Source organism: Sus scrofa, chromosome 8 (genome assembly GCF_000003025.6).
Source record: "Sus scrofa isolate TJ Tabasco breed Duroc chromosome 8, Sscrofa11.1, whole genome shotgun sequence".
NCBI lineage: Eukaryota > Metazoa > Chordata > Mammalia > Artiodactyla > Suidae > Sus > Sus scrofa.
Window position 1 is genome coordinate 74120722 of NC_010450.4, and position 17055 is coordinate 74137776.

A 17055-nucleotide genomic window follows, 5' to 3' on the forward strand; every position below is an offset into this window, starting at 1 on the left:
GATCTGGCATTGCTGTGGCTGTGGTGTAGGTCAGCAGCTGTAGCTCTGATTTGACCCCTATCCTGGGAATTTCCATATGCTGTGGGTACAGCCCAAGAAAGAAAGGGGGAGGAGGGAGGGAGGGAGGAAGGAAGGAAGGAAGGAAGGAAGGAAGGAAGGAAGGAAGGAAGGAAGGAAAGAAGAAACTGAAGTGAAACTTCAGAGGTTTTATGGAAAGGAGGGCAAGTCAGCAATATTCAAACCTCCAAGCCACCTATACTGCCACCTTTTTCTTTTCCTACCTCCCAACCACACTTCTCAATCTTCAAATACAGGCCATGCACATGTGATGTTGTCCTAACATCTCTGAATTGCTATAAGAACAACTCAGACACCAATATTCCTTCCAGGAATTATCACTGGATTTTATTTTTGTTTAAGAATTACTAGATGGCCCTCAACATACCCAAACATTCAAATCTTTAAAAGCCCTTGACCCATATTTTGATATTCTCTAGCAAAACATGTTTCGTTTAAAAAAGTACTACCCTTAACATATGTACGTGTGACTGGGTCATTTTGCACAGTAGAAAACTGACAAAACGCTCTAAACCAGCTATAATGGAAAAACTAAAAATCATTAAAAAAAAAAAAACCATCTTTACATAAAAAAATATTATCCTTAAATAGAAAAAACTATTAGAGCAAGTCCATGTGCATGACACATGGTGAAGCCAAACTGAAATGTCAGAGTTTGGAGCTGAGATAGGCTTATTGCAGGTCCTACAAGGAGATGGGTGGCTTAATGCCCCCCAAATATCCTGAACTCCCTGATCCAAAATTGCAAAGCATTTTTAAAGGCAAGGTGAGGGATCAGAGTGGTTGGTTGTTGGAAATTTCTTAGGGCCAGACATCCTTTGTTCTTATAACTATTCTCAGAGGTCATGTCACAATGTTTGGTCAACCCACAAGACACATGTTATTAATAAAATTCTTTGAGTAATAAAAAATTAAGAAAAATAAATAAAAAATAAATTGTAGCATATTACACACATTATCTTGTCTGTAGATTTCCCCCCAATGAACAGTGCACCTTGTAAATGGTTCCATGTCTTCACCTGTAGAGTAACTTCATTCTTTTTAATGGGTATATATTATTCCACAGTACAGATGATTTTATGCAAAACGTTGGTGCCGGTCTCTTTATAAACAATTTTATAAACAATCCTGAAACAACTGTCTTTGTACATGAGCGAAATATATTGTAGGAGCTCATCTGTGAGGAATCTTCCTCACCGTCAGTGTTAAAGTTCCATCTCCTTATCAACAGTTTACTCTCTTTCGGGGCTTTTGTTTCTTTCTCCTTACCTCCAACAATAGCAAAAATTTAATAAACTGAAAATGTATTGGAGTTCCTGTCACGGCTCAGTGGTTAACGAATCCAAGAACCATGAGGTTGCGGGTTCGATCCCTGGCCTTGCTTAGTGGGTTAAGGATCTGGCGTTGCGGTGAGCTGTGGTGTAGGTCACAGATGCGGCTCGGATCCCGTGTTGCTGTGACTGTGGTGTAGGCCGGTGGCTACAGTACCGATTAGACCCCTAGCCTGGGAACCTCCATGTGCTGCGGGAACAGCCCTGAAAAAAGCAAAAAGACAAAAAAAAAAAAAAAAAAAATTTAAAGTGTATTGATTGAAGGGGGGGGAAAGGCACATGTTATACTTCAGAGAGGAGCTAAAGCAGAGGACATGGGGCAAGGGCTGCCTCTGAAGGCCCCATACCATTCTGCTCCATAACAATCTGCCCTTGTCTATGATACTCCTCAATCTGGAGGAGAACAAGTGTTGGACAAGAAAAGGAATCAAAGTTCAGATAAAGAGGCTAATCATAAACTTGACAGAGGTGCCCACAGGGCCTCCCTCGGTTTTACCAGCAAACACTGCTTTGAGAGTGGCTGCTGGAGTCTGACTCTGTCACAGCTACTCTGGTTTTACGTCCAAAGGCGTTTCTCGCCTCAGTGGCCAAAGCAGATGTCACCATTAATGATTTTATTGCTTTTCCAGATACGAGAAGATGCAAAAATGGGGGCCCATAAACTTTTCTGAAAATATCTATCTGAAGGCCTGTTCTGTTCATTTTTCCTGGAGCACAGAGGGCCTCATTCCTGATGTCCACCTTTGGAACTGAGGAGGACCCTGGGTCCCAGAGTGGACCCCCACTCCTGTCCTCCATCTGCCTCTTTATCTAGAGAAAAACTTTGGTCAAAAACCAATGTAGGCGTTCCTGTCATGGCTCAGTAGTTAACAAATCCGACTAGGAACGATGAGTTTTCGGGTTCGATCCCTGGTCTTGTTCAGTGGGTTAAGGATCCGGTGTTGCCATGAGCTGTGGTGTAGGTCACAGATGCAGCTCGGATCTTATGTGGCTGTGGCTGTGGTGTAGCTGTAGCTCCGATTCGACCCCTAGCCTGGGAACCTCCAAATGCTGTGGGTGCAGCCCTAAAAAGACAAAAGACAAAAAAAAAAAAAAAAAAATCTGGAGAGACTGTTTTAGATGGACAGTTTTTTAAAAATGTAGTTATTCCTACAGAGTTTGCGTATCTCTCACTTGCATTTAATTCACTCATAAAATTTCATCATACTAAGGTATTTCAGAAAAATACAAGAAGTTGACAAATTTTTAAAAAGGTAGTTTTATTCCTACAGCATTTACATATCTCTTTAACTTTAAAATTTTATTTAACTTCTCTTCCACCCAGGTATAACTTCTATGGCATCTGCCATTTATGCAAGATTATCTTTCAGAGAAGAGAAAACCCTCAAAGCGAGGCTAAAGGACAGTAGTGGGAAGAGCACTGAAGCCATTTCCTGCCTGAACAAGGCTGAGTCCTGCCATCCTGACAATCGTTCTGTCTGTAAAGCACCGGGCACATAGCAGGAGCTCAAGCTATGTTAGTTGCATCCTTTTTAGTAGTTCTGGGTCCTTCACAGGACTCAATTCCTCTGGCACAGCAGGGTCCTCACCTGCAAGGGAGCCCCCACGAGACCTAAATGAGATCAGGCTTCAGGTGCTGCCTCATTCACACTCTGTTCGGCTCCTTAGGTTCCTTTCCTTGCCCACATCGGTTCCCTCTTCAGTCTCCAAACCAGGAAAATCATGCCCAGAAAGAATATGGAAAAAGGAGAGCTCAGTGTTAAATGGACCATAGTCTGGATCTCACAATCTCGGTCAAAAAATTTTTTAAGCGTGATCAGGTATTACATGTTTGCAATGTGTATAAAATAGCAGAACCCTCTGGGCCCTTCCCCCGTACCATCTGCTTTAGCTCCTCTCTGAAGTCTGCCATGTATCTTGTTGGAAGTTTATGGGAACATGGTGACCTGTCCTCTGAGGACAGTTAGAAAAACACAGGATTTCTGCACCAGGAAGCTTGCCAACCACACCCCTCTCCCACTTTGCCTTTAAAAGTCTTTGCCATTTGTGTGCAGGGAGTTTAGGATATCTGTGGGCCCCAGGGTGGTGGGAGAGGGGAGGGCAGGAGCTGCCAGTTTCCTTGCATGACCTGCAATAAACCTTCCTCTGCTCCTGCCTCCAACATTTTGGTTTGTTGGGCCTCACTGTGCATCGGGCTCATGGAAGTGTGCAAACAATTGGGTGAAGCCAGCCTAGGAGTCTGTGCCTGAGGCAGGTTGACCCCAGAAGCTGCTGGAGCCATTTTCACTCTGGGGACCTATGGCGAAGACTGTCCCTGACAGGCTCCAACCACCCATGACATGAGGCTGTTTGGAGCCGAGAAATGTCCAGAGCTGTGGTCCACACTTGGTGTTACTGGGGTTAAGTGGCTCAGCCTAGGCAGGCTGGGAGCCCTCTTCCCTCCATCTGGGCTGCTTCCCTTGCAGGAAAGGAACCACTTTGGGTCCATCTCTTTTGAGAACTGGGCCCATCTGGAGGTTTCCTCCCTTTGGGAGTGAAAGAATTTTAAAATACACCTCCTCTGATTGTCTGTCTGTGTGACCCTAGCTTATTTGCTGTGTTTTTGTATATTGTTTTGGGGTGAGCCACTCGTGGTCTCTTCTCTTTCTGGAGCCAGGCTGCTCTGGAGACCTCTGGGAACAGAAGTGGCATTTCTGGGCTACTCCTGTCTGGTCCTTTGTTGTTTGTGTGTGTGTTGTACTTGTATTGGTCAGTTGAGATGTCTTTGGTAACAGGGCTCAGGTGTGTGACACCAGGTAGCCTTCCCTATGGTGTTGGGTTTTGCCTGTAGTGAAGCATTGGTTGGGATTCTCCCTTTGCAATGGATGGGTTTGTCCCTTTCTGGTGCCAGAGACTTGTGATCCTGAGAAACCCTTGTGCCTTGTATTTGTTCGATAATACCTGCTGTGATAATCAGAGCTCTGTTCCACTTGATAGTTCCCCTCAGGATATGTTGAGCAAAACTGGGAGATCTTTTTATTCTTCAGGGAAGAGAGAGAAAGAAGATTTTGAAACACTCTATTCTTTAGACTCTAGAGAAACTTGGTTCACAAGAAACTCTTGAAATTCCAAAACTGGTTCTTTTGCATATGCAGTTAGAGAAAGCCGGCTTGATGACTTTACCTAGGTGTTATAGAAGTTAAATAAAATCTTAGTTTTTTTTTTCTTTTCCTTTTTAAGGCCACGCCTCTTGCACGTGGAATTTCCCAGGCTAGGGGTCAAATTGGAGCTACAGCTGCCGGCCTACACCACAGCCACAGCAACATGGGCTCTGAGCTACATCTGTGACCTGCACCATAGTTCATGGCAATGCTGGATCCTTAATGAAGTGAGCAAGGCCAGGGATCAACCTGCACCCTCATGGATACTAGTTGGGTTCATAACCCACTGAGACACAAGGGGAACTCAAATAAAATCTTGTTATATCTGTTATCAAGTAGTCAACCAGAAAAGTAACTTAGTATGATGAACTTTTATAAGTGAATTAAATGAAAACGAGGAGTTTTTAAACTCTGTAGAAATAATTGTGTGTTTTTTTTTTTAATCTATCTAAAATAGTCTCTCCTAATTTTGGCAACAGTTATTTGCCTTTTGGTTTTCACTAGAAAATTAAGGTTTTTGAGAGTTGAGGATTCTAATCTAAATATGTAGTTAACTACTCAAAATAATGAAGTGAACATTTCACAATATTGTAGGAAAACGGGATATATACATATATTTTTAGGGCAGCACCCGCGACACTTGTGATCAGATCTTTAAGAATACTTTTTAAAAGTCTTTAAACTTCAGTTAAGCGACATTTTGCAAAACTGCTACATTTTCAAGAAGGACATTTTCAAAGCCAGGTTTCTGGTAAATTTTACATCATAATGCTAAACTAGGTAAGATTTTGAAATTCTAATGGAAACTCTGATTTCATAGAACTGAGTAAACTGGTAAATATGGCGATGATTTTTTTTTTTTTTCCCTGAGATGTTACTGACTTTTGATTTGTTTTTTCCCGTTATGGGCAAATCTTTCCTGTTGGGGTAGCAGTTTGGTGGACTATGCCTTTGTGGGCAGTTGTAGTCTTTGTCCTTTCTCTCTACCTAACCCCTTGAGGACTGGAAACTCTTAGATTCCCAACAGGTTTTTTTTCAGATAAATTAGGAGGGCCACCTTCTAAAAGGAGCAAAAAAACCTCAAGATATTTTGGGAACCTCGAAAGTGGAAGAATTCACCCAAACCTGTAAGGGTGAAATCTGACAGTTCCTCGGCAGGACTGTCCTGGTCTTGAGAAGTCTTGTTAAAATATCAGTCTGAGATTCCTTATGAAAAACATTACAGCACAGCCAATTTAAAGGATCAAAGAATTATCAATTAACTGAACTCATTTTGAAAACAAACTAATCTTAATTGTGTGCGTTTGATTTTAAAATGAGGGTATTTCTAGAGAGATGTGAATGGATGTCAGGTTCTAGTTCTAGGAGTTCCCGTCATGGCTCAGTGGTTAATGAACCCAACTAGTATCCATGAGGATGTGGGTTAGACCCCTGGCCTTGCTCAGCAGGTTAAGGAGCTGGCATTGACACGAGCTGTGGTGTAGGTCACACATGCTGTTTGGATCCTGCATTGCTGTGGTGTAGTCTGGCAGCTGTAGTTCTAATTTGAACCCTAGCCTAGGAATCTCCATATGCCTCAAAATGTGGCCCTGAAAAGACAGAAAAAAAAAATCTAATTCTAGGAGTTTCCATTGTGTCTCAGCGGTAACAAACCTGACTAGTATCCATGAGGACTCAGGTTTGATCCCTTGCCTCGTTAAAGATCCAGCATTGCAGTGGCTGTGGTGTAGGCTGGCAGCTACAGCTCTGATTCAACCCCTAGCCTGGGAACATCCATATGCCATGTGTGCATCCCTTAAAAAAAAAAGACAAAAAAAATTCTGATTCTGTTAGTTGAGATCTGCATACTGTCTAAGGCCCTCCTCCCGGATAGGTCTTTCATTATAGGTGGGGAAGGGTGAGTCAACCTGCTTCTTTAGTCTTGTCAGTAGAGCAGCATGGGAATCTAGTACAGCTATGACACAGTCAGAAAGTTAATAGGTAGGTATGAGAAATAGAACCCAAAGCCTCAGTCCAATCATAAATTAGACAAGAACAGAGCTAAGTCCCATTCAAATCATTGTGGGTAAAGAAGCAAAGAGAATTGTGCTATTTACTACTGATTCTAAGAAATATTCCCAACCCAAGGCTGATCAGTGCCATTCCACAATCACCCTTCACTGCCCCCTTTCAGCAGGAAGTAGCCAGAGTGGGTCTTCACCCCTTTTCCCTAAAATTTGTGGGAGGGCCATGGACAGAGGGGAACTGCAGCAGGGAAGAACAAATCTGACTCCATATGCGGTCTATTTCTTTCAGTTTATCCTCTGTGTAACCTAGAGTGTGTATACCGGCCCATCTCAGAGAACCCTGCCCCCAGGCTTGGTTGTTAAACTAAAACAGCTTTGTTCAGCTCACAGGGAACGTCCTGAGCCGGCCCATTCCTGAATGGATGCAGGAAAGAAGAATTGAACACAGCCTCTCTGAAACCAGAGGTTATCTGCAACACCTTAGGACTTACACTGCCTGTCCTACAAAATTGCTATTTCTTACATTAACAAGTGTGTGACTGAGCTTCTGAGAATGCATAGTTCATGTAACTGTGGATGTGGGAAGAAGCAACAAGAGGGACTTTTTTCCTGAACTATAAGAGACTAGTAAGATAGGTGGTCCTGAGATTTCTGTCTATTGCTCATAAGCCCTAATCCAGTAAAGCACTTGGAACGGCCTGTCAGTGAAATTTTTACCAGACCTGGGAGTGAGCATTGGGAATGAAATGGGCATGAAATGCTTTTAAAACCATAGGCAAGTTTATGACACTGAAGGGGTCCTGTCAACTAAAAAGTGGCCTTTGCCATCTGCCTCTCCAAGGATTAGGTCAATAGCTACTGCACTTGCTGATCTTCAACACCCCCTGAAGGGGATGCAGGGGAGACATCAGGAGTGAGGCCCTCTGTGCTCTGGGAATAACTGATGGTACAGAGGCCTTCAGATAGTTAGATATTTTCCTAAGATTTGATGAGCCCAAATTCTTGCATCTTCTCATATTTAGAAAAGCACTAATATCCTTAATGGTGACATCTGCTTTGGCCACTGAGGAGGGAAATGGATTTGGAAGTTAAACGGGGGTAGCTGTGTCAGACTCAGACCCCACCAGCCACTCTCAAAGCAGGGTCTGCTGCTAAAGTGGAGCAGGACCCTGTAGGCACCTCTGTCCAGCTTATGATTAACCTCTTTATCTGAACTTTTATTTCTTTTCATGGCCAACCCTTGTTCTCCTCAAGATTGAGGAGTATCAAAGAAAAGGGGGGAATTTTATTTAAAAATACTGCCAGGAGTTCCCGTCGTGGCGCAGTGATTAACGAATCCGACTAAGAACCATGACATTGTGGGTTCGATCCCTGGCCTTGCTCAGTAGGTTAACGATCCGGCGTTGCTATGAACTGTGGTGTGGCTTGCAGATGCGGCTTGGATCCCCCGTTGCTGTGGCTGTGGTGTAGGCCGGTGGCTACAGCTCCGATTAGACCCCTAGCCTGGGAACCTCCATATGCCTCGGGAAGCAGCCCTACAAAAGGCAAAATACAAAAAACAAACAAACAAACAAAAAACTGCCAATAAATGCTAATCATCATTGAGCCTTCAGGAAGTCATACTCTTTTTGTAATAGTAACATCAAATATCACTGATCACAGATTGGCCTAACAAATATCATAATAAGGAAAACAGTTGAAATATTGAATGAGCAAAATTTGACAGACTCACAAAGGAAGCAACTGCTGTTGTTAGCGCAAGTCCGTTTGCCCGATGCCTAGTGAGGCCAAACAAACTTTGGATCAGAGAAAGGGTTATTGCCGACCATGCGAAGAGATGGGTGGCTCATACCCCCAAAATACCTGAACTCCCTGAACCCAAATAGCAAAGAATTTTTAAAGGCAAGATGAGGGAGGGGCATGGTTGGTTGGTGTAAACTTCTTGGTGCAGAAGTTCTTTGTTCTTGTAGCTGCCCACAGAGGTCAGGTCACCTTGTTCCTATAAACTTCCAACAAGATATATATTATACTTCAGAGAGGAGCTAAAGCAGAGGATATGGGGGAAGGGCTGCCCCAGGGAGGCCCCATAGGGTCCTGCTCGGTTACAAAAGGAACAAAGAAAAAACTCTTTTTATCTTTGGCTGTTGTATCTAAGTGAGGCTTTACTTCCTACATATTTTTTTAAATTACATGTGCTTATATAAACTCACATGTTAGCATTATTTACAACTTCGACCTCTTTCAACAAACTTTCTGATTTTAACTAAGTGACTGAAAAATAGCAGGCTAATGAAGGGAATCAATACAAATATATCTGAGATACATGCAGCCCTATGTTCATTGCAGCACTATTAACAATGGCTAAGACATGGAGGCAACCTAAATGTCCATCGACCTCAGAACTGATAAAGAAGAAGTGGTACATATACACAATGGAATATTATTCAGCCATAAAAAAGAATTAAATAATGCTATTTACGGCAACATGGATGGACCTAGAGATTCTCATGCTAAGTAAGTCAGACAAAGACAAATATCACATGATACCACTTAAATGTGGAATCTGAAAAAAGGATACAAATGAACTTATTTGCAGAATAGAAACAGATGGATAGAGGGGGGAGGGATGGACTTGGGGTGTGGGGTTGACATATGCACACTGAGGTACATGGAATGACTGGCTAAATGAGGAACTGCTGTATAATACAGAGAACTCTACCCAATGTTCTGTGATAATGTTTATGGGAAAAGAATCTGAAAGAGAATGGATGTGAGTATATGTATAACTGAATTGCTTTGTTATATAGTAGAAAGTATCACAACATGATAAATCAACTATACTTCAATAAAACTTAAAAATACATCTGTAAGCAATTTTAAATGATATGCAATCTTATTAATCAATGGAGAAAGTGGATTTTATTTGACAAGTATTTTTCAGAGGAAGTGTTTTGTTGAGTTCATGAGATCCCCAAGGAACATGTTAGTATTTTATATAAATAGGTGAAAAGAGCTTGAATGTTATTGGGATGTTCATTTTCTCATATAATTTAAGTATTTTACCTGATGCCTTAGTGCTTTGTTTTGTGGATTTTTGTCCCTAACTAATATGATATTAAGTTATGCTAACCATTATACTAATTAATCACAATTTCTAAATCTGTATAATTAAACATAACATCAAAAAAGTTTTTGATTCAGTTTTGTTTTGTTTCAGTTATCATTTCCTATCATTTCCATCAACTTGAGGGTGAACAGAAAAGGCAATGCTGGGTGGGATGGGACCCAGGAGAAAGCAGAAACCTGCAGCACAACTGAGTGAACGTCAGGGCCTGGATGATGGGCCCTGAAGCCTGAAACCAATGTGCTGGTGGCCTAGGGATGAACAGAGGCTTTACAGCAGGCAGGCTATTAGTCATCGGGGGCCACTGTGGCATATCTCTCCCAGTGAGAAGAGCAGAGCCACAGGGGCTAATATGGGACCTGCTGGCAGGGGGTCTGAAAGAAGGAAGCAGGGATGCTGAACATTGGGCTGGGGTTCAAGGCAAAGACTTCAGTCTTTGAGAGCACCTGAAGATGGCAAAGTAGGTTCCTAAAAATTCTGGAAGGCTCCATCCCAGAAATGTTCAGAACCACACCCCAAGTGAGCACCAGATTAGCTCCAAATGCGTTCAGTTCAAGCTCCATAGCTCTGGATAAATAAATCCCTTTGGCCTGAAACCAGAAATACTCCTAGCACTTGTGGCTACACTGAATCTATGAGTGTGTTCAGGAGGATGGGGATTTAGCAGGGTTTTTGGTGTGTGCTTTTAGATTTGTGTTGGATTCTTGAAAGAACCATTCATCATCCTGACTCACTTTTTCCAGCTCCAAGATGAGATTATTTTTGTGTACATTCCTTAAAGCAAAGTTAGGAGAATTTAATGTGATTATGGCCCTAGAGTGCTTTGCATTTATTTTTCTAGAGTGGAAAGTCTCGGTGTTAAAGCTTGGTTTACACAAGTCTTAACTGGAAGCAGGTTATGTGCCTACGTGCTACTGTGAAGTGTTCCATCCTCAGAAAGTGTTACATTAAGCTTTACTGAATGGAAGAATCTATTCTCATTATCAGCAGAGGACCCCCATCCCAAGCCTATATATTTATATACACACACGAACACACAGAGACACACTCTATGCAATTGCACTTTCTCTCTTGGTACATAAATAAGTGTGTATGTTTGACGAGAATCTATATACATACATATGCCATGCAAGCCTACTCTTTATGCAATATGGAAAAAAGCAACAAGTTTCAAAAATTAGGAGTTCCCGTCGTGGCGCAGTGGTTAACGAATCCGACTAGGAACCATGACATTGCGGGTTCGGTCCCTGCCCTTGCTCAGTGGGTTAACGATCCGGCGTTGCCGTGAGCTGTGGTGTAGGTTGCAGACGTGGCTCAGATCCCGCGTTGCTGTGGCTCTGGCGTAGGCCGGTGGCTACAGCTCCGATTCAACCCCTAGCCTGGGAACCTCCATATGCCGCGGGAGCGGCCCAAGAAATAGCAACAACAACAACAACAACAACAACAACAAAAAGACAAAAAGACAAAAATTAAATAAACTCAAATAGGAATGTGCTCTTTGTCCAAAGCTCAATGCAAGCACTTCTCAGCCTGTTGCAGGAATGAGGCCAGAGTTCAATTGCAAGTTTTCTACACAGTTTATTAAAGTAAAAGATAAAATACTTTCTCCAAGCAGAGATAAAAATTGAGAATGAAAAAAATATAACCTCTGACAAGGGCTGCCTGGGACGCTTAATGGAATATAAGTGTTCCCAACATCTGGGGCAAAAATAACATTAATTTCTGTAGCATGGAAAATGAAATCAGATTCATTTCACTGGAATTCTTCTTCCTGGTCTATGTGTGTTGTGAAACACAAACATCCACTTTTTTTTTTCTTTTTTCTTTTCTTTTTTAGAGCCACACCCACAGCATATGGAAGTTCCCAGGCTAGGGATCAAATCAGAGCGGCAGCTGCCGGCCTATACCACAACACAGGATCCAAGCCACGTCTGTGACCTACACCACAGCTCACTGCAATGCCAGATCACCAACCCACTGAGCGAAGACAAGGATCGGACCTGCATCCTTATGGATTCTACTCAGATTCATTTCCACTGAGCCACCATGGGAACTCTTTGGAACATCCACTACTGTTTCTCCCTAGTTTCCCTTTCAATTTCCATGATGTTCTGTAGACCTCCAGCTATCCGTTTCTTATTTGCTCAACCAAACTTTGACGTTCCTTTCATTTATACTTCCTCTAGATATTTTAAAAATGTTATTTGAGCATAGTTGGCTTACAGCGTATTAGCTTTAGGTGCACAACAAAGTGACTGTTATCTCCATTCTTTTTTCCATTAGTGTGTATGTATATTTTTGAATTATTGTTTTCTCCACCTATATGCCCAGGAGTGGGGATTGCTGGATCATATGGTAGTTCTATACCAGTTTTTTAAGGAAGTTCTATACTTATCCGGTCATATTTCCCACTTTCCCTTTTCTCATTTCTATATTGGTAAACAGCTCTTGTACCGCAGACTACCACTCTCTTATTCTTTTCTCATCTATCTCCAAATTCTATACTATACACACTTAAATATGTCTTGAGGATTTGTTTTAACCTCAAATATTAAATGGAATATCTCTTTTCTTTCTCTCATGTCAGTTAGAAAATATAATGTATTAACTACCATTTTTTTTGAACCATCGTTTTATTCCAGAAGCGTTTAATTCCTTGGGCAGGCCTCGAATTCTACCAGACATTTTAGATTTCTTCTTGACCAGCTCTTTCCCGTATTTACTTTTTATGTTCGAGATATTTTTCTTTGCATCTTCTGATGAGACTGAGACTCTTAGTTTCTCAGAATAAGACTCTATTGTCTAATGTGGTGAAGAACTGGCACACCTCCAACAAGCTGATTTTTTTTCTCTTTTACCCCTGGACCCTGCTCCTTCCCATACTTTGAACCCTTGGGGGCACCCCTCAAGTGTTTCTTGCACGAGGAGACCTCATTCACTCTCATAGTTTCAACTGATTTTTTTTTTTGGTTGCATTTTTTTAAATTACTCAATGAATTTTATTACATTTAGAGCTGTACAATGATCATCACAACCAAATTTTATAGCATTTCCATCCTACACCTTCAGTGCATACCCCCACCCTCAAACCTGTCCCATTTGGAAACCATACGTTTTTCAAAGTCTGAGTCAGTATCTGTTCTGAAAAGAAGTTCAGTGTGTCATTTTTTTAGATCCCACATGTAAGTGATAGCATTTGATGTTGGTGTCTCACTGTCTGACTGACTTCATTTAGCATGATAATTTCTAGGTCCATCCATGTTGCTGCAAATGCCATTATTTCTTTCCTTTAAATGGCTGAGTAATATTCCATTGTGTATATGTACCACTTCTTCTTTATCCACTCTTCTGTCAATGGACATTTAGGTTGTTTCCATGTCTTGGCTATTGTATATAGTGCTGCAGTGAACATTGGAGTACCTGTGTCTTTTTGAGTCATGGTTTTCTCTGGATAGATGCCCAGGAGTGGGATCAAATGGTAAATGGTAATTCTATTTTCAGTTTTCTGAGGAATCGTCATACTCTTTTCCACACTGCTTGCACCAATTTATGTTTCCACCCACAGGATAATAGAGTTTCCTTTTCTCTACACCCTCTCTAGCATTTACTGTTTGTAGACTTTGATGATGGCCATTCCAGCTGGCTTAAGGTGGTATCTCACAGTGGTTTAATTTGCATTTCTCCAATAATTAGTGATGTTGAACATCTTTTCATGTGTTTTTTGGCCATCTGTATATATTTTTTGGAGAATTGTCTGTTTAGATCTTCTGCCCATTTTTTGATCAGGTTTTTTTTTTTTTTTTTGGTATTGAGCTGCAGAAGGTGTTTATAAATTTTGGAGATTAATCCCTTGTCAGTCAATTCATTTGCAAATATATTCTCCCATTCTGTGGGTTGTCTTTTCACTTTATTTAGGGTTTCCTTTGCTGTGCAGAAACTTTCAAGTTTAATTAAGTCCTATTTGTTTACTTTTATTTTTATTGTCATTACTCCAGGAGGTGGATCTGAGAAGATGTTGCTGTGGTTTATGTCAGAGAGTGTTCGGCCTATGTTTTCTTCTAAGAGTTTTATAGTATCTGGTCTTATATTTAGGTCTTTAATCCATTTTGAGTTTATTTTTGTATATGGTGTTAGGGAGTGTTCTAATTTAATTCTTTTACATGTGGCTGTACAGTTCCCAGCACCACTTATTGAAGGGGCATGTCTTTCCTCCACATATTTATGTCTTTGTGCCAGAACCATATGGTTTTGATGACTGTAGCTTTGTAGTATAGTCTGAAGTCAGGGACCCTGATTCCTTCAGCTCCATTTTTCTTTTTCAGGATGGCTTTAGCTATTCTGGGTCTTTTGTGCTTCCAAACAAATTTTAAAATATTTTGTTCGAGTTCTGTGAAAAAATGTCCTTGGTAATTTGATAGAGATTGCATTGAAAATGTAGATTGCCTTGGGTAGTATAGTCATTTTGATAATGACTTTTCCAATGCAAAAGCATGGTATGTCTTTTCCATCTTTTGTGTCATCTTTGATTTCTTTCATCAGCATCTTAGTTTTCAGAGTACAGGTCTTTTGTCTGTTCATCAGTGATACTGCCCTGTAATTTTCTTTTTTTGTTGTATCTTCATCTGATTATGGTATCAGGGTGATGGTGGCCTCATAGAATGAGTTTGGGAGTGTTCCTTCCTCTGAATTTTTTTGGAATAGTTCCAGAAGGATAGATGTTAGCTCGTCTCTAAACATTTGATAGAATTCTCCTGTGAAGCCATCTGGTCCTGGACTTTTGTTCGTTGGAAGCTTTTTAATCATAGTTTCAATATCAGTACTTGTGATTGGTCCATTCATCTTTTCTATTTCATCTTGGTTTAGTCTTGAAAGATAGTACTTTTGTAAGAATTTGTCCATTTCTTCTAGGTTTTCCATTTTATTGGCATATAGTTGTATGTAGTAGTCTCTTATGATCCTTTGTATTTCTGTGATGTCCGTTGTTACTTCTCCTTTTTCATTTCTTATTTTATTAAGTCCTCTCTCTTTTTTTCTTGATAAGTCTGGCTAAGGGTTTATCAATTTTGTTGATCTTTTCAAAGAACCAGCATTTTGTTTCATTGATCTTTTCTATGGTTTTCTTCATTTCTATTTCATTGATTTCTGCTCTGGCCCTTATGATTTCTTTCCTTCTGCAAGCTTTAGGTCTTGTCTGTTATTCTCTCTTTAGCTGCTTTAGATGTAAATTTCAGTTGTTTATTTGAGCTTATTCTTGTTTCCTGAGGTAGGCTTGTTTTGCTATAAACTTCCCTCTTAGAACAGCTTTTGCTGCATCCTATAGGTTTTGGAGTGTCGTGTCTTTGTTGTCTTTTGCTTCTAGGTATTTTTTAATTTCCTCTTTGATTTCTTCAGTGATCCATTGGTTGTTTAGTAGCATATTGTTTTGTCTCCATGTGTTTGTGTTTTTTGCAGGTTTTTTCTTGTTTTTGATTTCCAGTCATATAGTGTTGTGGCTGGAAAAGATGCTTGGTATGATTTCAATTTTCTTAAAATTACCAAGGCTTGATTTGTAGCCCAGAATGTTCTTTGTGCACTTGAGAAGAATGTGTATTCTGTTGCTTTTGAATGGAATGTCCTATAAATATCCATTAAGTCTGTCTGATGTAATGCTTCATTCAGGGCCTGTGTTTCCTTACTGATTTTCTGTCTGAATGATCTGTCCATTGCTATAAATGGGGTGTTAAATTTCCCCAGTATTATTGTGTTATTGTCAATTTGTCCTTTTAAGGTTGTTAGCAGTTGCCTTATATACTGTGGTGATCCTATGTTGGGTACATATATATTTAAAATTGTTATATCTTCTTGGATTGATCCTTTGATCATTATGTAATGTCCTTCCTTATCTCTTAAAATATTCTTCATTTTAAGGTGATTTTGTGTGATATGAGTATTGCTGCTCCAGCTTTCTTTTGATTTCCATTTGTGTGGAATATTTTCTTCCATCCTCTCATTTTCAATTTGTACGTGTCCCTAGAAGTGAAGTGGGTCCCTTGAAGACTGCATACATACGGATCTTGTTCTTGTACCCATTCAGCCAGTCTATGCCTTTTGGTTGAGGCATTTAGTCCATTTACATTTAAGGTAATTATTGATATGTATGTTCTTATTGCCATTTTATTAACTGTTTTGAATTTGTCTTTGTTGGTCTTTTTTCTTCCCTTCTTCTCTCTTGTGGTTTGATGACTATCTTTAGTGTTGTATTTAAGTTGACTTTTCTTGTTTGTGTATCCATTGTAGATTTTTGGTTTGTATTTGCCCTGAAGTTTTGATATAGGGGTCTATATTTATATAAAATTGTTTTAAGTTGTTGGTCTCTTAATTGCAGGTGCATCTCCAGTGTCCTGCATTTGTATACTCCTCATGATTTCTGATTTTGGTAGCTAATTGTGCATTGATGATTTCCTATCTTTACTGTATATATGCCTTTACTGGTGAGCCACATCATTTGTGGTATTTTTGTTTCTAGTTGTGGCCTTTTCTTTCCCACCTGGAGAAGTTCCTTTAGTATTTGTTGTAAAGCTGGTTTGGTGTTGCTGAATTCTCTTAGCTTTTGCTTCTCTGTAAAACTTTTGATTTCTACTTCAAATTTGAATGGGAGCCTTGTAGGGTAGAGTAATCTTGTTTGGAAGTTTTTTCCTTTCATCACGTTAAGTATATCGTGCAACTCCCTTCTGGCCTGCAGAGTTTCTGCTGAAAAATTTGCTGACAACCTTATCAGGGTTCCCTTGTATGTTATTTGTTTCTTTCCCTAGCTGCTTTCAATCTTTTCTTCTTGTCTTTAATTTTGGTCAGTTCGATTACTATGTGTCTCAGGGTGTTCCTCCTTGGGTTTATTTTTTATGGTACTCATTGTCCTTCCTGGATTTGAGTGAGTGGTTCCTTTCCTATGTTAGGTAAGTTTTTGGCTATCATCTCTTCAAATATTTTTTCTGTCCCTTTCTCTCTCTCTTCTCCTTCTGGCACCCCTATAGTATGGATGTTGCTGTGTTTAACGTTGTCCCAGAGTTCTCTGAGACTCTCTTCATTTCTCTTCAATCTTTTTCCTCTTTTTTATTCCACATCAGTGATTTCCACTAGTCTGTCCTCCACTTTGCTTATTCATTCTTCTGCCTCCTGTATTCTTCTTTTGATTGCTTCCAATGAATTTTTTATTTCAGTTACTGTGTTTTACATCTCTTCTTGCTTAAGTTTTAAATCTTACATTTCTTTGCTCAGTGTTTCTTATAAATTATCAATCTTTGCCTCCACTTTATTTCCAGTGTCTTGCATCATCTTCAGCATCATCTTGACTAAAGTCTTTTTCCTGGAGGCTGATAATTTCCAGATCACTTAACCAT